This window comes from Macrobrachium nipponense, chromosome 39, assembly GCF_015104395.2.
Source record: "Macrobrachium nipponense isolate FS-2020 chromosome 39, ASM1510439v2, whole genome shotgun sequence".
NCBI classification, from domain to species: Eukaryota; Metazoa; Arthropoda; class Malacostraca; order Decapoda; family Palaemonidae; genus Macrobrachium; species Macrobrachium nipponense.
Window position 1 is genome coordinate 12,417,893 of NC_061099.1, and position 25,000 is coordinate 12,442,892.

Below are 25,000 nucleotides of genomic sequence, written 5' to 3' on the forward strand. Positions count from 1 at the left end.
AAAATAAATACCCTATACCTTATTAGAAATAACTGCGCTGTACTGTTTAACATACACATTCATTTCTTACATATTCAAACTAATAAATAAATCATAAATATCCCATCCTCAAATTCCTGTATCTTTAACTCAACGCGAAACACATTTTTCAGACCTTTTTAGGCTCCTCCATAGACCTTTCCTATCCCCGAACAAGAACAATAACGACGACAACAAGAAAGCAGTTTGTAGGCGAGTAAGCAAAAAATAAACTTATCTTAATGACTGAACTTTCATCCACTTTTGGAAGAACTTGAAGTATCTCATAACTAAAAGCACTGGAATTATGGTACAGAATGAAGTTAGGTCCGACTTCGAATTAACAACAGTCAATGATTCTCTTCACATTAATCGAATTAGGTCTAACACGAGAATAATAATAAATAATTGAATCTTCAAAATCAAAGAAATTAAGTCTAATCAGGACTACTGTGTTCTATTTCCGAGAAGTCCGTGCATAGCTTATGGTCAGCCTGCCTACGCTAATTGTCCTGCGACTACATAAAAAAGATAATTTAAAAACAACAACAAAATCTCAGCGAGATCATCCGTTGAGATTCCAGAAAGAAGAAGAAGGAGACGAAAAGAAGAAGAAGAAGACGAAGAAGAAGAAGAAGAAGAAGAAGAAGCAGCAGCCTGAGAAACACAAACACGACCAGAATACCACTGGAACAAAGCGGTTGCTAGGCAACGCGAAGGACACCGTACAAAAATAAAAGATTGGCTTCTACAGGCCATTAATAACCGTGGAAATATGCACGTGAAAGCAAGACACCATTGTCCTTGTCCACGAACAGCAAGCTGAGAAATGGTAAACATACATTAGGTTCAAACACGTCTTAGTTACTTGCCACTAATCGAACCCGCCCAGTTACCGACGGATCACTGCATCTGGTCGCAAAGGGTAAAGATACATTATGTTGCCCTAAACCTGCTCTAGTTACTCGTTTGAATCGAACGTACTCAGAGTTGCCGATGGCTCACTGAATCAGATGGGAAAAGATACATATATATCATGTTATCCTAAACAGGTTTTAGTTACTTGTGCCAATCGAACGCACCCAGAGATACAGGCTGCTCACTGAATCACATACATGAATCCTGACACTGTGCCAGGCCAAGATACACGATTGGAAAAGTAAGAATTTCCTACATCACCAGTCAATATTTGGAGGAGTGTGCAACTGATACATCACTTTTGGTCGAGTGGGCTGCGTCGCTTGATTCATGCCACGTCTACAATGGCCGTGAATACATTAAAATAGTAAAAAAGTGAATTGCAAGCTCGTAAAGAACATTTTTCATAGAACGAGTTCTTTCCAATGCGGGAGTTAACTCTACGTAAATATTCTGGACACGTGAAATATAGTAAAGCACTCAGCAAAAGCCTATAATTTACTGAAAGATTTATTGACAAATTATCCTTCTGCGTATACCTCTCTCTCTCTCTCTCTCTCTCTCTCTCTCTCTCTCTCTCTCTCTCTTCTCTCTCTGTAGTTATTTGGATGTCTAAACAGACCATTAAGAAATGCCATCGTGCGGATCCTAATTACTCTATACCCGGGCAATAAGCCTTCAGAACTACAAAGGTTATCTTATTATTATCATCAAATCTCCTGATAAATTTCAAACTGTTTTACGAGAGTGATACGGGAAACACTAAAATCTAGTCTCCGAAGACTTTGAGCCAATAAATGGAAAGTCTCCCTATCACATCTGAAGCTCCTGGTACGGCGGTCTTCATTGTTTTTAGAAATGAAATACTGAAAGGAGGATCTAAGCTTTCATAGGCGGCCATTGGCAGGCCAAGTGAAACCGATCCAGGATGAGTAGCTACACGAGATCTGTGGAAGATACAGATCTCGTGGAAGAATGACTTACCACCACTACCACCTTGATAAGAGAATGTTTTAGGCTGCATATTCTGTAGGTTTTATTCTGCACATTCTGTAGGTTTTATTCTGCACATTCTGTAGGTTTTAGGCTGCACATTCTGTAGGTTTTATTCTGCACATTCTGTAGGTTTTAGGCTGTATATTCTGTAGGTTTTAGGCCGCATATTCTGTAGGTTTTATTCTGCACATTCTGTAGGGTTTCGGTGCATATTCTGTAGATTTTAGGCTGCATATTCTGTAGTTTAGGCTGTATATTCAGTAGGTTTTAGGCTACATATTCTATATTTTTTAGGCTGCATATTCTGTAGGTTTTATTCTGCATTCTGTAGATTTTAGGCTGAATATTCTGTAGGTTTTAGGCTGCATATTCTGTAGGTTTTATTCTGCACATTCTGTAGGTTTTAGGTTGCATATTCTGTAGGTTTTATTCTGCACATTCTGTAGGTTTTAGGCTGCATATTCTGTAGGTTTTAGGTTGCATATTCTGTAAGTTTTATTCTGAACATTCTGTAGGTTTTAGGCTGCATATTCTGGTTTTAGGTTTTTATTCTGCATATTCTGTAGGTTTTTGGCTGCATATTCTGTAGGTTTTATTCTGCACATTCTGTAGGTTTTAGGCTGCATATTCTGTAGGTTTTAGGCTGCATATTCTATAAGTTTTATTCTGCACATTCTGTAGGTTTTAGGCTGCAGATTCTGTAGGTTTATTCTGCACATTCTGTAGGTTTTAGGCTGCATATTCTGTAGGTTTTATTCTGCACATTCTGTAGGTTTTCGGTGCATATTCTGTAGATTTTAGGCTGCATATTCTGTAGAGTTTAGGCTGTATATTCTGTAGGTTTTAGGCCGCATATTCTGTAGGTTTCAGACTGCATATTTTGTAGGTTTTAGACTGCATATTCTGTCTTTTTTAGGCTGCATATTCTGTAGGTTTTAGACTGCATATTCTGTATTTTTTAGGCTGCATATTCTGTAGGTTTTAGACTGCATATTCTGAAGATTTTAGGCTGCATATTCTGCATATTCTGTAGGTTTTATTCTGCATATTCTGCAGATTTTAGGCTGCATATTCTGTAGGTTTTAGACTGCATATTCTGTAGGTTTTAGGCTACATATTCTGTAGGTTTTAGGCTGCATATTCTGTAGGTTTTAGGCTACATATTCTGTAGGTTTTAGGCTGCATATTCTGTAGGTTTTAGGCTGCATATTCTGTAGATTTTAGACTGCATATTCTGTAGGTTTTAGGCTACATATTCTGTAGGTTTTAGACTGCATATTCTGTAGATTTTAGGCTGCATATTCTGAAGGTTTTGTAATAAAAATTCAAAGCATCCTTCGGCCCAGATATTCACTACTGTTCGATTACTCTTGAGGAGAAGTCGACACCAAATCCACAAGAGGTTAATGAGAACATAGCACCAGTATTCATGTCTATAAACATACACTGGTATTTTAGCCTCATGCATAAATAAGTAAAATGTCAAGTGAAACCTGTTGGTCCCCAATCACACGAACATAAAACAGGGCTTACAAGCCCCAGGATTTGGGTGATGACAAAGTCGGCGAGATCAATACCGCGTGATCCTAGGAATTTGGGTGAGTTTTACGAAAGCTAAGGACATTATTAAGGGGTACGGGAATGACAAACGTTCCTTATAATAATACTTGGAGAAAAAAAGGAAAAATAATATTGTAACTCAAAAAAATTGTAACTTTCAGTGGCGAGATGAGTGAAATTTGGAGATGTTTGTCCGCAGAGTTTCAACTGTAGTAATAGACCATAATTATTGTAGAGTTCTTTTCGTAATAATAAGTAAAAGAAATCACATATAATCTAATGGGCTGGGAATGTAGCTTTCATTGTATTATATATATTACATTATAAACCATTTCCTCTGGGCTGGAAATAAAACTTTTATTACAAATAAATAAATATAGAAATACACACACACACACACACATATATATATATATATATATACGTATATATATATGTGTGTGTGTGTGTGTCCCGTATATATAATGTACATATAATAAACATACAAGTCATAAACAGAAATTAAGGCAGACAAAAGTGAGCTACTCCCAATATTAAATATTTAACGTTCCGTGAGCAGTTCTACTACCGTTGAAAGGACCACTGATGTATGAGAGAGAGAGAGAGAGAGAGAGAGAGAGAGAGAGAGAGAACCCGTCCTCCAGTCTACGGTCAAGGTCGCGAACGCCTCTACTTAAAATAGTCAGGCAATCTCGTGAAGGAAACCTACGCACGCAATTTCACGCTTTCTTTTGAAATAAGCCCTTGGTGGTGCGGACTGACTGCTGTAAACCAACGTCTATAAACGGCCCAAACTGTTGAGGAATCAGTCAGTTTGGTCCGTGCACTTGCCCTGTGTGGTCACGCGTCGTCACTCGCTATATCGTTCGATTAACCGAAAGGATTGGGCGCCACAATACAAGGATTAAGATTTTGTAGGTCATCTCCGCTGGTTATCGAATCTTCGTGCGTGTCGCTTTGAAGCATTTGGTTAAGTAGATGTATTAATGTTTAATATATTGTGTGTATGTGTATGTGTGTATGTGTATATATGTATATATATATATATATATATATATATATATATATATATATATATATATATATATATATATATATATATATTATATATATATATATATATATATATATATATGTGTGTGTGTGTGTGTGTGAATGTGTGTGTATTATATATATATAATATATATATATACATATAAATATATATATATATATATATATATATATATATATATATATATATATATATATATATATTATATAATTTATTCATTGAGTACTTACGTAAAGCATTGATGATTTCGAAAAGACGACAAGACCGATTATTCGAGGAAACAGGATTGAGCTACAGAACTGGAAAACTGTGTTTGAAAATGAATGAATTCCTACCGGAAGAATAAAATTAGTTTCATAAACAATATTTCTCACGCCTATATCTTTCACACACTTACACACAAATTAATTTTTTTTTTAATTTTTCAAATCGAAAATTAAAACACCAAAAATGAATACGCTATATCTTATTAGAAATAATTCTACTGTGCTGTTTTAACACGCACATATTTTATTTTTTACATTTTCATTCTAGTAAATCAATCATATATATCCTATATTCTAAGAGTCCTGTAGGCAAAACACCTTTTTCAGACCTTTTTAGGTTCTTCCAAAGACCTCTCCTACCCCGCCCACGAAGAAAAACAACAAAATAGTTTGTTGGCTTACACCCCGAGTAAGCGAATCCCTGCTTTACTCTTATCCATAAAAAAACGCAGACCGTTTTAGGTTCTTTACATCGCTTAGCGGAAGGACAAATATATACGGAGGTTATGTAAGGAATATGATGAGCCATTATGTTCAAGTCTTCACGCAAAGCCAAAACATCCCCGATCCAGGGCCCATTATTTATTTATAAAATAATGACGGGCATTTATGTAAATTGCCCGTTACCTAACGGCTATCACAGGCCTTTACCTCTGGGTAATTACCACATGTATCGTGATAGGCATAGCAGGGTGTACAAAACCTTACTTTCGAAGCTACTTCGGAAAACACTGACCAAAATGTATTTAGGTTAACACAAAATGAAATTTGACCTCGATGTCCTCAGCGCATAAGGAAACCCACCAGTTTGGAAAATAAAAATATTAAGGTTACCATAAAATGCAATTCGACCTCGATGTCCTCAGCACATTGGGAAACTCACCAGTTTTACCAAATTATGGACATAAAATATTAAAAATAAAAATACTAATTTACTTTAAAGGCCATTTAACCTCAATGTCCTCAGCGCATTGGGAAACTCACCAGTTTTGCAAAATTATGGACTTAAAATATTAAAAATAAAAATATTAAGTTTATCATGAAAAGCAATTTGATCTCGATGTCCTCAGCGCATAAGTAAAATCACTAGTTTTACTAAATTATGGACTTAAAATACTAACAATAAAAATATTAAGGTTACCATAACATGCAATTCGACCTCGATGTCCTCAGCGCATTGGGAAAATCTCTAGTTCCACAAAATTATGAACTTAAAATATTAAAACTAAAAATATTAAGGTTGCCATAAAATGCAATTCGACCTCGATGTTCTCAGCACATAAGGAAACTCACTAGTTTTACTAAATTAAGGCCTTAAAATATTAAAAATAAAAATATGCAGTGAAAATGTAAGAAGTCAAGGGCAACGCTGATAAGATAAACCTTTACGACGCAAAGGGGATGTTCAATGTTTTGTAGTTATGATCGAAATATCTTTGAAAATGACTAACATCTCATTCTCAGTCATTCTCTCCAAGGATTTCCTCCCTCGCAGTCGTGGTGTCACGATGAAACAGTTCCTCAATATCCACAGTAGCGTCCAAAAGTGAAACATCTTTAGTGAAAACCTAATTAGCGAAATAGACTCCACTGACCACTCAGCATTGATTCAGTTCGACACAAAATATCTGTAGGATGCCGTGTCAACAAATTAAACCCTCTAGATGCGACATTACCTTGCATTAATCTGTATCAAGAACCGTCGTTTGAAATCAAGATTTACCGAATGGCAAATGAGTCGAGTTGAATATAGAATTTAGGCCAAAGGCCAAGCACTGGGACCTATGAAGTCATTCAGCGATGAAATGGAAATTGACAGTGAAAGGTTTGAAAGGTGTAACAGGAGGAAAGCCTCGCGGTCGCATTATGAATCAAGTGTTAGGAGAGGGTGGAACGTAGATGAAGAAAGAGAATTAGAAAGGAGGTACAGTAAAAGGAACCAAAGTGGTTGCAGCTAAGGGGCCGAAGGCACGCCGCAAAAAAAAACTTAAGTAATGCCTACAGTGCACCGCATGGGGTCCACTGACGGCATTACCCCCCTACCGGGGATGGCAAATGTAATTGTACGGTATTCAACACCAAGGAAAAACAAAGCACCCTTTTACGGGTAATAAGTGATAAAACACTTTACTGGTAAAAGGCTCGTTTTTTTTTTATAACATGCTCACACGCAACTACGTTAAAGCTACGGTCGATATTTGCATCAAAACGTGATCATATACCTTTTTAAGCCGAAGGGAGTGACATATATTCTGAGGTAGACACCTGTAGAATCTACGAAATAATTCCTGGAGGGATATTTCAACCGAGATAGACGCCGACCTTGATTTTCACAATTTACTTTGTAGCAGAACCAGGTGTTGGCAGAGAATACATTGACTTCCTCGCGATGGAAGCCACTTCACGCCTTACATTTAATGCAAAATCACACAATTTCACATTCTGGTCCTTGCAACTTCTCAAGCGATCCAAAGAACATGTAGATGCCACCAGTCCGAGAAGAAGGGCCTTTATTAGGCTCAGGGGTCTGGATAAACTAATCATTTATAATAATAAAAATAGTAATAATAATAATCTGGAAAAACTAGAGGCTGACGTAGCTCCAGGACTAATGCAAAAGAGTGTGCTCCTAGAAACAGCACACATAGTCAGAAAAGTGATGGACTCCTAAGGAGGCAGGATGCAACCCGGAACCCCACACTATAAATACACCCAGTCGAATTGGAGGACTGTGATAAACATAAAACAATAATAATAATAAATAAGTAAAAATAATAATATTGATATGTAGATGACTTTACAAAGAGGTGTATATTCCTAAAAATGCAATGGTCAAACTCCGTGTCACACAGTGTAATTAGCAACACCCGTGAAAAAGCATAATAATAAATGATTACGGGACACGTAGACCACTTGGAAAAGCTTAATCAATACCAGGCACTTTGGAGGTAAACATGCTCACGATGAATTACGTCACGTTCCTGAATACTTCACGTTACGTTCTTAAGTATCAACGAGCCAGACTGTTACATCATGAGTCCAGGCACCAGAAAATGTTTTCATTAATGCAAACACGATCAGGAGTATCAACAGACGTTTGATAAAGGCAAGAAAAATATACAGTCCCGATTTGGGAATTCTTTTCAAACCAACCAATAGAGGCCTTCATCTTCAGTTACCTCCATTATTTTTGTCAATTTCGAAATTTAAATGGAAAGTATCCATGACAGTCCAAACTGTCATCACCCTTCGCTACTAAAAAAAAAAAAAAAAAAATACCTTAGCTACTAGATGGTACCTTTTATGTCTGTAAATACAAGCTGGTCCTTCTCTCTCTCTCTCTCTCTCTCTCTCTCTCTCTCTCTCTCTCTCTCAAAATAAATACCATAAAGCAATTACAATGTAAATGAACGCATCCTGCTTCCTTGGGCCAGCCAATCTTGACGCAACATGAAAAATTGGGTTAAATGACGACGAGACCCCATCCGAATCAATACACCACACGGGGGAAATTCACGAACTTGACCTCTGCTGAAGGTAAAACCAGTTAATGATGTAAACAACAAAAAGAGAGAGAGAGAGAGAGAGAATCGTGAAGCCACTATCTTTTAATAAATGAGAGAGAATCGTGAGGTCACTATCTTTTAATAAATGTTTGGCCTTCAGGGCGGAGAATCGATGGTCCGAGCAGAGATTGGGTAGAAGTTACTGAAGGTCTGACGTCCGACAAACAATTAGTACTTGAATAGTTAACATTTTTATTATTATTATTATTACTAGCAAACATATGTATACAGAAATTACGTACGATAAATTCGTCAAGTAACTAAGTCTACGGGAATAACCAACCACGTTTCACGGGCAGAACCAGCTTTGTTTCAGGGAATCCCTTCTCACCCCCACCCCATTCAGTGGGGGGGGGGGGGGGGGGTTGGGGTGGGGGGGGGGGGTTCGGATGAAACTCCATTATAAACCATTTTAGAGGTTCCCACTAAAACCCTGCCAAGTTTCATGCCCATCGGACCAGCCGTTTGGCCGTGACTGAATGACAGACGGACGGAAAGACATAATGCCCATTGTAGTAAGATTATATATGGACCTATGGGAAAGGTAACGCAATACCCTAAATTCTCTGAGGCCCCATTGAAACAAAAACACACTGAGGGTCGGGGTAAGAATGTGGTGCTTATTCCAGAGGAAATCGATAAGACCAACCACCATTTAAAAAACTGGACGACCTTTAGATTTAAGGGAAAACAGAAGCAGGGAGAGATTTCCACGTCACGCCAAGAGACAGAAAGACACAGAAGAAACAAATTCCTGAACTGAATGTCTCTGATTAAAGACGAGGTTCTCTTTTGGCGGGGAGTGGTATTAGCATAGCACTATGGAACACTGGCTGATGGAGTTCCTGTAGAAACGACACAGCAAGACCCCCTGAAGACGAGAGAGAGGCGGTCTACGGACGGAAGGGAGGGGTGACTGATGGATTGATGAGATAGGTTGACAGCCATTCAGTCCTATCGAGGACAGAAACCACCACGAAGCCTCTGGGATGCACATTCCTGAGATGTATGCCAGTACTGCACCAGCCCCGGTTTGTTTCCCATATCCCTAGGTTAGGTTAGTTTGGGTTAAGTAGGGTTAGGAAATAACATATCTGGTTCCCAATAAACATTTGTTTTGTTTGTTTGTTTGTTTGTATGGTGCTTTTACGTTGCATGGAACCAGTGATTATTCAGCAACAGGACCAACGGCTTTACGTGACTTCCAAACTACGTAGCAATAAACATTTGAATACTGATAGGAAGTAACATATCTGGTTCCCAATAAACATCTGAATACTGAAAGTTAGGTTAGTTTGGGTTAAGCAGGGTTAGGAAATAACATATCTGGTTCCCAATAAACATCTGAATACTGAAAGTTAGGTTAGTTTGGGTTAAGGAGGGTTAGGAAATACATTTGGTTCCCAATAAACATTCGAATACTGAAAATTGCGGTCGTTCTATCCTTAGTCTGACAGAAGACAAACAGCCAAAATGTATAGAAGAATAAGAATGGAGAGGGGGTCCAAAAAAAAAAAAAAAAAAAAAATCTTGCAGAAGAAGAAACACGAGATAAAGCTTCTACTTCTCAGAATGAACAACAAATGAACATTCGTTATCTCAGTGAAATATATGATCCATAATTCCAAAAGACTGACAGACTCTTGCAGTAATCTTTCATTGCAACCAAGGCAGAAGCAGCATGGAGGAGCATAGCTCAACAGGGACGAGGCACACGGGAACGGAACCAAAAATAGAACCAATATCGGCTGTAATGTGCGATTGAAACAACCTACCTGTGACTGATTAGGCGGCCTGGCACGCGATCGCTTGCCTAATGATTATAGGCTGGAAGAATCTCTGAATGCTTGCTCGTTGTCGTGTCGTCATATATATATATATATTATATATATATATATATATATATATATATATACATAGATATATATATAGATATATATATATATCTATATATATATATATATATATATATATATATATCTATATATATATATATATATATATATATATATATCTATATATAGATAGATATATATATATATAGATATATATATATATCTATATATATATATATATATATATATCTATCTATATATATATATATATATATATATATATCTATATATATATATCTATATATAGATAGATATATATATATATATATATATATATATATATATATATATATCTATCTCTATATATATTATATATATTATATATAGATATATATATTATATATGAATAATTATCACATCACCGTGATTCATATAAATTATTCGAGCAACAAATGTCCTTAACATCTAATTCGCTCTACCTCGGAATTATATATGAAAATATATCAATTCCAAAGTAGAGCGAATTAGATATTAAAGGACATTTGTAGCTCGAATATTATATATATAAATATATATGTATATATATATATATATATATATATATAATGACTAAAATAACATATACAACAGAGCAATTTCCCCCGAATCCGTATACTCATCAACGGAATCCATATACTCATCAACGCAGCATCCTACTACTGTTATTTCTGCTAATAATATTACTACTACAACCGCTACTACTGCAGTGTTAGGAGTAGTACTGCTGTTATTGCAAGCAATTCCAAAGTTTCTCTCATTCAAGGCCATGTCGCCAAGGACACGGCAAGGCTTTTAAAAAATGAATGAATACTAATGAACAACACGACTGACTTCGACCTTCAAAGTCTGCCCTCTGAGTATCATTTCTATAACGAGCTTATTGGCGAGCGCTACGCTGTGCTGGAACCCGCCGCTGCCCGTCATTTCTCCCTTATCCTCCAGGTCCCCTAACTAACCTGCCCCCACTGAGGCTGGACAAACCGGGTTGCAGGAGGAGGGTGCATGTATTACTATGACTCCCCTGCCTTCCTGATATCCCCCAGGGCGGACAAACAGCTTTACAGGAGGAGGGTGGACGTGTTACTACGTCTTTCCTGCCTTCCCGTTACCCGATCCGGGCTGGACAGACAGGTTTGCAGGAGGGTGGTGGATGTGTTGTCTCGCTTTCCTTCCCGATCTCTTACGTATCCCGCCCCGAGTAGATCCACTCGGATTTTATTATTATATATTTTATTATTACCTTTTACCTAAGGCAATCAAAGCTACCGTCATCATGTTTAAGGAATTACCTCCTTGTAAACCTCCTCTATAAGTTCCACGATCCCTCGTCATGAAGCAGAACTAAGAAACTTACCCACCATCATCAACCCTTATCTGAAAAGTCGCCATCATTCTAGACATCTATTCTAACAGATTCAATTTCCACCGTCAAAATGACTCCAAAGGATGAATCTTAAGAACACCAATCGCAAAGACGCTGGGAAAAGCGAATAACTTCCTTCTTCACTCCCTCGCTTGTCAGGAAGGTCAACGAACTTGAAAGATCACAGTACTATTCTTGCTCAGGTCCCAAAATGTCACGAGAGGAAATGGCGGACTTTCACAGGTTTCAGTGACACAAATGGAAATGCTATGCTCATGAATATTCGAAACCAGGTAGAAATAAAAAGACACAGGTAAAAATATCCACCTTGGCGGTTCGTTTAGTACAAACCCGCTGAGGATTACCGTAAAAACAAAAACATCAAAGATTGTGCCTTTTTTTCCTAACCAAATTTGTAACTTTTTTCTTTTACTTTTTTCCTGTGGCTTTATTGCCAACCACCGAATATTCTCATCGAAAGGAATGGAATGGAATATAGAGTTCAGGCCAAAGGCCAAGAACTGCGACCCATGAGGTCATTCAGCGCTGGAAAGGAAAATGAGAGTAGGTAGGTTTGAAAGGTGTAACAGGAAAAAACCTCAAAGCAGTTGCACAATGAAATACTTGTCAGGAGAGGCTGGATAGCAAGATGGTTGAAAGATAATATGAAAGGAGGCACAGTAAAAGGAACGAAAGCGGTTGCAGCTAGGGGCTGAAGGGACGCTGCAAAGAACCTTAAGCAATGTCTCATTGAAAGGGATAATGTCCAACTTCACATATGTGATTCCGTTGAGATGGAAAATACTATTATACACTTTTAAAGGCTGCCAACATTATCGCCTCAAATTGTAATGTTATCTTTTTAGGGCATGATATAATCAATGTTTAAAATATTTCCTTCTTAATTCTCGTATTCATTCTGAAAAGTAGTATAGGCCTCATATGACATTTCAATAAATACGAGATGGATTCTTATAATAATAATTATAATAATAGGCACGATCCCCTGCTCCCTGACAAAGAACCTGGAAAAAACTAGATGCCGAAGTAGCTCCAGGGCTCATGCAGAAGAACGTGCGACTGGAAACAGCGCACACAGTGAGAAAAGTGATGGACTCCTAAGGAGGCAGGATGCAACCCGGAACCTCCCCAACACTATAAATACCACCCAGTCGAATAGGGTGACTGTGGGAAGAAAAAAATAATAATAAGAAGAAGAAGAAGAAAGAAAGGAAACTCTCTGATCCTCACTGCAAACTATAAGCAAACGAAGAATGACACTTCTTGAGTTCAGTTTGTACGGTCTGCACAGGTGAGTCACGCTCACTCAGGGCCAATCAATGCACCCAATGAACAGGTAAACAGAAGCACCGTTACCACAGAACAGATTGGAAAGGAAATTCCTCATAACTCTATAAACTTCGCCTTGTAGATAGACTTCATATGTGTAGGATAGTATGAACGGAGGACTCGGACGAAAATTGTGGTATTCATTCTATCAACACCGTTCTAGGGACGATAAAGATCTCCAATGTAATTCTACAAAATGTCCTTGTAGATATGTAGCCATTATATGCAGCGTTAGTAGGTCTGAAAGGGAAGGACCAGTCACTGAACTGAACCATGCATACATACATACACACACACACACACACACACACAAACAGAACCAATCGATCAATTAAGAAACCAACACAAAACGCATATACAAAACAAATTCAGGAAGAGATGTATACACACGTACAGAGAGAGAGATAGAGAACGAAAACATTGAAAGTTAGCACAACTGGCAAAAGAAGTAACATACTTTTAAGTAATATGGGAAGGAACAGATTAATGAAATAGCACGAAAAACTGGTTTCCGTCACTTTTTAATACCATTGAACTGCGAAACTTGAACAGTTACATCAAATTAATAATCAATTTTTTCTATGCTAACCTAGGAACAGGATAAACACAGGCCCTTATCTGTGTGTGTGTGAGTGTGCGTGTATGTGTGTGTGTGTGTGGAACAATAGTGGCCGATTTCGCATCGTGCAAGCATGAGGATACCAATCAATGCTCAAAGGGTTGTACAAACTCCCATGAAAATGAGAATTTTTTGTCGTGTGTAAATGAACAGGAGGCAAAACGTACTACTCACTTCCACGTCATATGAGGACAACGGAAAACGATATCGTGGCGTGTGACAGAAGCGCAAAAGTGACCTCTCTGGCTACTCTCGATAAGAAGAGAAGAAGAAAAAAAGCAAGGAAATGCAGCTGACCCCCAGTAATAGACTCGGTTAGAGAATTTTATGATCTCATTACGATGAGGTTATGACGTCACACAATGACGAAAGTGTATGTATTAATGAATTGTATTTTTATTATTCCAAAGGTCATTGCTTTCTGCATATTTTCCCAGTGAAACAAGTAAAACATGCGCCGAATTCTGCACAGCGTATAATGCTGTATGAGCCGCAGCCCATGAAACTCTAAGCCACAGCCCGGTGGTGGCCTGTTCTATAGCGTTGCCAGGCGCACGATCATATCTAAATTCAACCTTAAATAAAATAAAAACTACTGAGGCTACAGGGCTGCAATTTGGTATGTTTGATGGTTGGAGGGTGGATGATCAACGTAGCAACTTGCAGCCCTCTAGCCTCAGTGGTTTTTAAGATATGAGGGGGGACAGAAAAAGTGCGGACAGACAGACATATAGCCATCCAGATAACTAAAAGCGCTGCGACTGTGAGCCAGAGGCAAAAGTTGCTTATTTTGCTCATTTTAGTGAGGTAGAAGCACAAAACTGAAATATAATTATTATTGGCATCGTAGATATTTTGTGGAATAGGTTTTACGAATTCATCATCACGTGAAATCATAGCGAAATGTCACAAAGTGGAAATATAAGTGACTTATCACACAGTGAAACCACAAGAAATAGTGGTGAGACCAACTTGTCGAAGAGGGTCACGTGACCACTCATGACTTCAATGACACTCCTCTAATTACGAATGAGTTACGTTACGAACGGCTGTTCGTATCTTGATTTGTTCGTAAGTCCAACTTGATATACCCAGAGTCAATACCTACAGTACTGTTTAAGTTTTTTTTTTCTTACTAAAACACAACACTATAGTAGATTCACGTCATCCATGCATTTGATGTCTAGGCCAGTCCCTAACGACGCTCCCGATTGGCTGTTGATAAGCCAATCATAGGGCTGTAAACTCTCAGTCTCTCTCGAGAGTTCACATAGGCATGATGTATTTTCCACCTCATCTGAGGGATACTTTTGAAAGACGTGTCCCTCTGGAGAGATGGAACATACATCCAACCTATGTGAACTCTCGAGAGACAGAGTTTCCAGCCGTGTGATTGGCTTATCCACAGCCAATCAGGATCGTCGTTAGGGACTGGACTAGACATCAGATGCACGGGTGATGTGAATCTAATATAGTACTGTAATTTACTTTATAGAGTATTTAAGCAATACAAATGATATATACAATGATGATAATAATACAGTAAAGTACATTTTTAATCTACGAACTCGTATCTCTGAAAGTTCGTAAGTAAAGGATTGTCTACGTGGGAGCGACAGAGAGAAAATGGGCTTATTTTGTAACCGTCGTCATTGAATAAGCAAGAACAGTCATGAAGGCAATCTTCTGCTTGCAAGAAAGCAATAAAGATCTTCCCATAAATATTACTCCTACACCCGACTGGAGTCATTAATTATTGATATGTTACGGAATTATTCAAATATTATCGATCCTACTTCAAAACTGACAGTCTCTCTCTCTCTCTCTCTCTCTCTCTCTCTCTCTCTCTCTCTCTCTCTCTCTCTCTCAATGTCACAATCATATATCCGCTGTTATCAACAAATCTCTTTTTTTTTTCGTTCCAGATAAGTGAGCACACGATGTCTCCTCAAATGGACTAACAAGTCTTTGAGACATCCTAATCCTTGCAATTCCTTGTAAGGTAACTGCTTGCGATCAAAGACTGTGAGTTGGGTGACAATACATCCGAGTGAACGCATCATTTTTCTCAGAACAACGAAACGTTGCGAAAGGGGACGGTAGTTCTGTAAGTGGATAATAAATATTGTGACTATAAAATATATATGTTTATCGAGTGTGTTTTGCGAACTAAAAGACAGTGTCATGACACTGCACAGCCTGGAAATGACAGTGAAAAAGAAATTGAAAGAGTTTGCGACACGAGTCAGTGAAAATCATGATTACTGGAGATGAGGCTACGCGCAACAGATACCATGTACCCAGACGAAAAGACTGTTAATTCATCTCGTGATATCGAAAGCTGGAAATAAATTTTCCTGAAGAACACTGACAAAGTTAGAGTTATTCTTGTTGTTGTTGTCTTCCCTTTCAAGCAACATGAAAAAAAGTAACTTTTAAGACATGTAAGCACTCGTGGGGAATGTTACTGGTGGGACTTGACGTCAACTCTCGAAAATGCATAACACGTAATTCAACAGACGGCACTTCAACCAATACAAACACGAATTCCATCACTGTCCTAAGTGAACCATGGGAGCTGGCAGTGCCAAGGGTCGCCCAACGCATGACGACGATGAACAAGACAAGCTTTCGGGGATCTCGAGCGACAAGTGGGCCAACAACTCCGACGACGAATTTCCCGAAGGGCACCACACGAGCACTTCCGCCTCCCAGGACACCCAACAATCCCGGAACGCTTTCGACCCGGGACCTTCGTCCTCGCGTAGCAGCAGCAGCAGCAGCAGCAGCAGTAGCAGCAGAAGCAACAGCGGCGGCGGCGGCAAGGGCGGAAACAAGCACCTGAACGAGATGGGCAACGAGGGGGGAGAGGAGGCGGCCCACCCTGACCAGAAAGGAGGGAAGGGCGGCGGCGGCGGCGGCGGCAAAGCAGGAGAGCAACACAAGAGGCGATTCGGCTTCCACTTCGGACGCCACCATAACAACGACGAGGCGGACAAGCCCGCCGAACGCGAGGAGGACCACCACCCCCACCCGGAGGAGGAGGCCGACAAGAAGAAGAAGGAGGAGAGGAAGGACTCCAAGAAGGATGGCGAGAAGCGAACGGGCTTCAAGCTCTTCGGCTGGAGGAGCAAGAAGGGCGAGGAGCGGGAGCACGAGCTCGACAAGGACATCGACGACCTGGAGAAGACCTTCGACTCCCTCGGCATCGTCGGGAAGAACATGTGGGGGGAGGAGAAGGCGCCCACCCAAGGAAGGAAGCCGCCGACGACCTGGAGCTGCTGGAGCCCATGAGGAAGAGGAAGAACGTGAGAGTGAGGGGCACGAGGGCCCTGAACGGCACCATCGCCACGGAGAACGGGGACCCCAACGCCGGCAAGAACAGCAACGCGTCGTCGGGGTCGAGGAGGACCTTCAGGTACTCCTGGGAGACCGAGAAGAAGAAAACTAGGCCCGATGATGAGGATGAGTGGGAGTATAAGGCGGTAAGTCTCTCTCTCTCTCTCTCTCTCTCTCTCTCTCTCTCTCCTTGTAAACTTTCATTGATTTCTATTTACCTTGGAATATAAGGGGGTAAGTAATTTTCTTCTCTCTCTCTCTCTCTCTCTCTCTCTCTCTCTCTTGTAAACTTTCATTGATTTCTTTTTACCTTGGGAATATAAGGGCTGAGTAATTTTCTCTCTCTCTCTCTCTCTCTCTCTCTCTCTCTCTCTCTCTCTCTCTCTCTCCTTTTTATTGATAGCTATTTACCTTGTGAATCCTATGCAATTTTATATTTGGACTCATCTAGAATTTAATTGTGTGTGTGTGTGTGTGTGTGTGTGTGTGTGTGTGTATGTGAGAGAGAGAGAGAGAGAGAGAGAGAGAGAGAGAGAGAGAGAGAGAGAAGAATTCAGTATCACTTCTCTGCATGACCTCTGCCTCTAAATTTTCGAGTTCTAAGTGAACATAGATAACTTGCTATGAAAAGGACAATAAAAAAAATGACAAACTCCACGACCCATGAGGAAGATCAATCTTTAAATTGTACTTGAAAGAAAAAGGCAGATTTTAAAGCTACAACAGCATGCTGCCTTAAAGAATGGCCCAGACTTAAAAAATGCAATCATGTTGATTCCATAGTGTAGTGTTTCAAACCCCCAGCTGAAACCAAGCGAGTAACTTTGATCATGAAACTGTAGGAATGTATAAGTAAGTTTTTGTTTTGTATCAGTGATTCTTAAGCTGGGGGGCTGTGGGAGGGGTGGGGAGCGGTCAGCAATTTCCAGGGAGGCGCCAGCCCCAAGGAAAGTTAAAAAAAAATCTTCTAACTTATATTCGTTCTTATCTTCACAAGAACGACGAACTCATATTCTGGAGTTTATGAAAAGATGCAAAAGTGTCGCCTTGTAACGTGAGTTTCCTGTAGCCTAGTCTTGTTAAACTCGTTATCTCTCTCCTTACCTTCTTTAAATATGAGGGGGAATTTTACCCATAGATGTAAGGGAGGGGGGGGCGTGGAAGGAAGGACCAACTAGATTTTAGATGGGGGGGGGGGGGGGGTCATAAAATGTTTAAGAACCACTGCTCTATATTGGGCTTTTAAAAATGGCAGAATCAACGGCCTAACGTACGTAATTTTATAAAAGTCAAAGTCACTTTTCCCTCTCTCCTTCTTCTTTAAATATGAGAGGGAATTTTACTCATAGATGCAAGGGGGGGGGGGGGGTGGGCCGGGGAATGGAGGGAAGGACCAAGTTTTAGAGAGGGGCGTGGTCAGAAAATAGTTGAAGAACCACTGCTCTATATGAGCCTTTTCAAAATGGCAGAATCAACGGCCTAACTTAGGTAATTCTACAAACGTCAGTCACTTGAATCATTCTGGCGAAACTTTTCGACCTTTATTTATTACAACGTCTCTCGGAATTGGTCTAACAACTAATCCACCCGGCAATATCCATTATTCTCACAGGCATTTTTCACCCGAACACCTTCGGCTGCCGTGTTCATTGATACTCCCGTTCTGTGAAGTCCACTGAACTTCAGGGTGATTCAAGAACTCCCTGAACCGAACAGAACGAGTTCGAAGCAGCTGAAAGAGACATTCGGACAGTTGAAGTGTTTAATCTTTCATCTGATGCAGTGGCGGATCTAGAAATCTTTCATGTTGGAGTGGGTGGGTGGGACTACTTAAGATTATCATATTATACACACACACTATATATATATATATATATATATATATATATATATATATATATATATGTATATATCTATATATATATATATATATATATATATATATATATATGTATATATAGACTGTAAAAATGTTCTGTAACAACAGAGTTCCATCTAATAAAAGGAGCCCATAAAAAACACCAAAATAGAGAAAAAGTACTATATTTCAGAGACTGCTGTCTCCCTCTCAGGTAGTATGAATGAGAAAAGTTCACAGAAAAGGTGGTATTTATACCAAGAGGTCCATCCACAAACAAGCCATTTTAAGTCACCCCCGCTGATAATCTTCCTCTAATCTTCTTAAGGGTTGGTTGAATGAAGACGTTGTCGATCAGTGTCCGAAATCCATCCTCCTTTTGAGATGTTCATTACCTGCCTCTCTTTATTAAGGCCGATTCCATCATTTGACTCTTGTACCGGCAGTTGCTGCTATAAATTACACGTGACAAATTCCAGTTGATTCTATGGTTATGTTCATTTATATGGTTGAAAATAGCAGAGTTCTGTTGTCCATACCTAAACTGACCGTTTGTGTTGTATTAATCTCTGGGGAAGGGATTTACCTGTAAATCCGATGTAAGAGTGGTCACAGTCCTGGCATGGGATTTTCGTATACCCCAGAGTCCTTTGGAGATGTCTTTTGTTGGACGTTAATCAGGGATTTGGCTCTAAGGTGTTTGGGTAAGTAAATACAAAAGGGTTCGATTTTCCGAGGGGGTTGGTTATTCTCTTAATCCGTGTCCAGGTGGGGAATTATTATTTTTTATTGTTGGGTGTATCTCTGGTCTTGTCTTTAGGGGGTCGGTAGAAAAATTACGTTAGCTTTGTGAATTGCTTTCTCAATTATATGGTCAGGATATTTTAAAGACGAAAGTTGCTTGCGAATTAGTTCAAATTCTTTTTCCAGAATTCTGGGGAACAAATCGTAAGGCTCTTTAAGAATAAGTTACTAGCTACACCTATTTTGATAGAAATGTCATGATAGCTAAAGTAGTGAATGTATGAAAGTGAGAACGTTGGTTTTCTGTATATGGTAAATTTGTATTCTGTCGTATCTCTGATTATTAAAACATCAAGAAAAGGAATTTGTTGTCTGTTTCCCATTCAACTTTAAATTTGATGCTGGGCACTAAGTGTTTTAATTTCAAGAGGAATTCATTGAAATTGCCCCACCTATTATCCCAAAATGTTAGGATATCATCCACGTATCTCATCCACAGCATGTTTTTGGGTTTTATTGCATTTATTACTGTAGTTTCAAAGTATTCCATGTACAGATTGGCTAGAACAGGACTTAAAGGACTACCCATACTACACCCGAATTTTTGCTTGTAGAATGATTCCCCGAATGAAATACGTTATTAGATGCACATAATTCAACTAGCTTATTATTTGGTCAAGCGCCAATGGGAAATGATCTGAATAGGGGGATAATTTTACCCTTAAAAACTGAAGAACGTCCTGTACTGGTACTTTAGTGAACAAGGAATCTACATCAAGGCTTAAAAGTTTTGTTTGTGAAAGTGGTATATGTGCTTCTCTCTGAATTTTGTGACAAAAATCTTCCGAATGTTCAATGTGACTGGGAGAAAAAGTGCCTAAAAAAGGGGAAAGGAGGCCAGCTAACCATTTAGAAATTTTGTAATTGAAAGCACCGGCACATGAAACGATGGGTCTGAATGGAAGATTGTCTTTGTGAGTTTTGGGAAGGCCATAAAAATAGGGTAATTTAGGATTAATTACTTTAAATTTCTCTAATAGTTCAATACTCTTTTTGTCTTTGCCAATTAATCTTACTTTCCGAAAAAAATTCTGTGGGAACGTTTTGGAGGGATTTTTCGTCAGTTTTTCGTATGTGTTTGTGTCGCTAAGGAGCTGGTTGATTTTGTCAAGGTAGAAGTCTTTGTCCATTATTACGATTTTGCCGTCTTTGTCGGATCTTACTTATTATAAACATCTAACTTTTTTTAGCGAGTGGATGGCTATCATGAAATCTGCGGGGAACAGGATATTTCTTATGTAAGTCAGTTTGAAAGCATTTAGTAACAATCTTTTTTTTTAAACATATCTCTTCACGGTTGTAGTTTTTGGTCAGATATGAATTTATCAAAAGCCACTATGCAAAGTCTAGGTTGTTTTTGCGGGGGTCTGGCATAAGGGCAAAGGATAAGCCTAAATTTAAAACTTAACTAAATGTTGATTTACAGTAAGGGGGGTGTTGGATAAGTTTAAAACTTTGTCTTGTTGCTCAAGATTATTCCAAAAACATGCTGTGGATGAGATACGTGGATGATATCCTAACATTTTGGGATAATAGGTGGGGCAATTTCAATGAATTCCTCTGAAATTAAACACATTAGTGCCCAGCATCAAATTTAAAGTTGAATGGGAAACAGACAACAAAAATTCCTTTTCTTGATGTTTTAATAATCAGAGATACGACAGAATACAAATTACCATATACAGAAAAACCAACGTTCTCACTTTCATACATTCACTACTTTAGCTATCATGACATTTCTATCAAAATAGGTGTAGCTAGTAACTTATTCTTAAGAGCCTTACGAATTTGTTCCCCAGAATTCCTGGAAAAAAGAATTTGAACTAATTCGCAAGCAACTTTCGTCTTTAAAATATCCTGACCATATAATTGAGAAAGCAATTCACAAAGCTAACGTAATTTTCTACCGACCCCCTAAAGACAAGACCAGAGATACACCCAACAATAAAATAATAATTCCCCACCTGGACACGATTAAGAGAATAACCAACCCCCTCGGAAAATCGAACCCTTTTGTATTTACTTACCCAAACACCTTAGCCAAATCCCTGATTAACGTCCAACAAAAGACATCTCCAAAGGACTCTGGGGTATACGAAATCCATGCCAGGACTGTGACCAATCTTACATCGGATTTACAGGTAAATCCCTTCCCCAGAGATTAATACAACACAAACGGTCAGTTAGGTATGGACAACAGGAACTCTGCTATTTTCAACCATATAAATGAACATAACCATAGAATCAACTGGAATTTGTCACGTGTAATTTATAGCAGCAACTGCCGGTACAAGAGTCAAATGATGGAATCGGCCTTAATAAAAGAGAGGCAGGTAATGAACATCTCAAAAGGAGGATGGATTTCGGACACGATCGACAACGTCTTCATTCAACCAACCCTTAAGAAGATTAGAGGAAAGATTATCAGCGGGGGTGACTTAAAATGGCTTGTTTGTGGATGGACCTCTTGGTATAATCCCACCACCTTTTCTGTGAACTTTTCTCATTCATCTACCTGAAGAGGGAGACAGCAGTCTCTGAAATATAGTACTTTTTCTCTATTTTTGGTGTTTTTATGGGCTCCTTTTATTAGATGTATATATATATATATATATATATATATATATATATATATATATTACAGCAAAGTTAAAAACTGTATCCATGTACTAGAATGTTATGTTGTACGAAGCCCAATATATATATATATATATATATATATATATATATATATATATATGTGTGTGTGTGTGTGTGTGTGTGTGTGTGTGTATATATATATATAATTATATATATAAATATATATATATACATATATATATATATATATATATATAGTATATATGCTGAATTGAATACAGAATTTCGGCCAAAGGCCAAGCGCTAGAACCTACGAGGTCATTCAGCGCTGAAAAGAACATTGCGAGTAGAAGGTCTGAAATGTGCAACAAGAGGAAAACCTCCATGTTGCACTATCAATAACTGCAACGAAGGTTTATGCTTTCATGATGAAAATTAGAAGTCATTGTATTATTTATATATTTCGGCCTCTTATCATTACATAGGATGCAAAAAAAAAAAAAAAAAAACAATAATAAAAAATAAAAATAATGAAAATAATAAGTGATAATGAACTCCACGGGCTATAAAAGCGTCGTGTGACATCTATTTATTTAGCAGCTGACGAACTTTCAATAATAAAACAACAACTTCCACGTCAAGAATTTCCAAGGTCACTTCAGGCGTCAGATAGAATCCACGGATCGTATTTTACGGAGAGAAGAAACACAAAAACAGTTCCCCCGCTACTGTCGGAGGTCATATGCATTAAACATGGGACTATCGATTCCGCCTCATTATGAGTACGAAATTCGATGACAAGGTGCCATCGTCATGCGGGTTAGCGAGAGGGCCGCCAGAGGTACTCTTCCTTCAATTAAGTATAGACAGGAACATACAGAGACATTTAAAAACGCACACGTACACAAACAATATATAACGAATTAAAAACGATATACCATACACACACGTTAAAAAAACACACACAAAATATACGACGAAATAAAAACAATATACCACACACACATTTTAAAACACACGGACATGCAATACACAACGAATTAAAAACAATATACCATACACACACAATATAAAACGAAATACAAACAATATAACATACTCACACAGGTTTTTAAAACACGCAAACAAACAATATAGGACGAAATAAAAACAATATACCACATACACATTTATACACACACACACACACACACACACAAACTCGAAGCAAACAACTGAAAGACTGAAAAGACTGAAAAACTACCAATGAGACGCTTCCGAAATACAGATACGAAACACACGCACGCACGCACTGCCAGCCAGGATATCGACCCAAGGTTAAGCGTTACACAGAAGTGACATGAAACTGACTCGACTTACCTGCGTATATCTGGGCACAAGGTTTGGAGACGACGACCATCATCACAAAGATAAACGTTTGAAATGGTGTAGTATACCTCGTAGGACATTGCTTTTGGCCTACGGTGCTAATTTTTCCCGTGTTGTCACTCTTCTTAAGCCGTATTTTTAAACCGTATCTGAAAATTAGCCGTATTTTAAAACGAGATCTGATATAAAACATATTTCTAAACCATATCTGTAAATAAACCGTATCTTAAAAACCAGATCTGAATATAAACCGTATTTTTAAACCATACCTGAAAATAAACCGTATTCAACCATATTTGAAAATAAACAATGTTTATAAACATCTGAAAAAAAACCATATTTTTAAACCAGATGTGAAAATAAACCATACTTTCAACCATATCTGAAAAAAACCGTATTTTTAGACCATAACTGAAAATAAACCATACTTTAAACTAATCTGAAAACAAACCATATTTTTAAACCAAATCTGAAATAAAATAAAACATATTTTTAAACCATATTTGAAAATAACCCGCATTTTTAAACCATTTCCGAAAATAAACCCTATTTTTATACCAGATCTGAAAATAAACCATATTTTAAAACCATACCTTAAATTAAACCATATTTTTAAACCATAACTGATAATGAAAATATGCTAACACGTTCGATGCCCTTCAGACTAAACAACAATCACTTCTGAAGTCACGCCTCCTTTGAATAAATACTAAGCTATCTTCATTATAATTAAAACAAACAAGAAGTGATCCGACCTCCAGCTTACTCAGACGCATCCTAAAATCTACGGTCAAATAGAGCGTTGTTTCACAGACGAAAATTCAAATAAATACGCTATATCTAATTAGAAATAATTATTATCTATTGCTAAACTTGTACGTCATTTATTTTTTCAATTTTCATTCTAGTAAATAAATCACAAATATCCTATCCTAAAATTTCTGCATCGTTAACTCAACGCGAAAGACCTTTTTTTAGACCTTTATAGGCTTTTCCTTAGGGCTGTCCTAACACCCCCCCCCCCCCCCCCCCCCCCCCCCCACAAACAATAACAACAAAGACACAGAAATGGCTGACGTTCATTTCCCAAATCCCCTTTATTCTTCGCTTCCTCTCTCTCCGTGTGAGTCAGCTGTGCGTCAATACTAACCTTAAAGAAACGTATAAAGAAAAGGTCGTATTGGAAAATGAATTCGGTTGCTACTTAGATATTGCCCGCCCACTCTCTCTCTCTCTCTCTCTCTCTCTCTCTCTCTCTCTCTCTCTCTCTCTGTTGAAAATCATGAAAGGCAGGATAGTTGGAGATATGAGAAAACGCATAACTCTTTTGCAACAAATTACAAATTTTAAGGCTTGAAGAAGTCTCTCTCTCTCTCTCTCTCTCTCTCTCTCTCATCCCCCCCCCATCCAAGATTGGAAGATGCAAAATATACCGGAAGATGCATTAGCAATTCTCTGGTAGACATT

The 25,000-nt window shown here is 38.4% G+C and overlaps 1 pseudogene; it reads left to right on the forward strand.

Moving 5' to 3' along the window:
* LOC135210132 (macoilin-2-like) overlaps positions 1 to 25,000 on the forward strand; it is a 69,310-nt pseudogene that overhangs the window by 15,760 nt on the left and 28,550 nt on the right.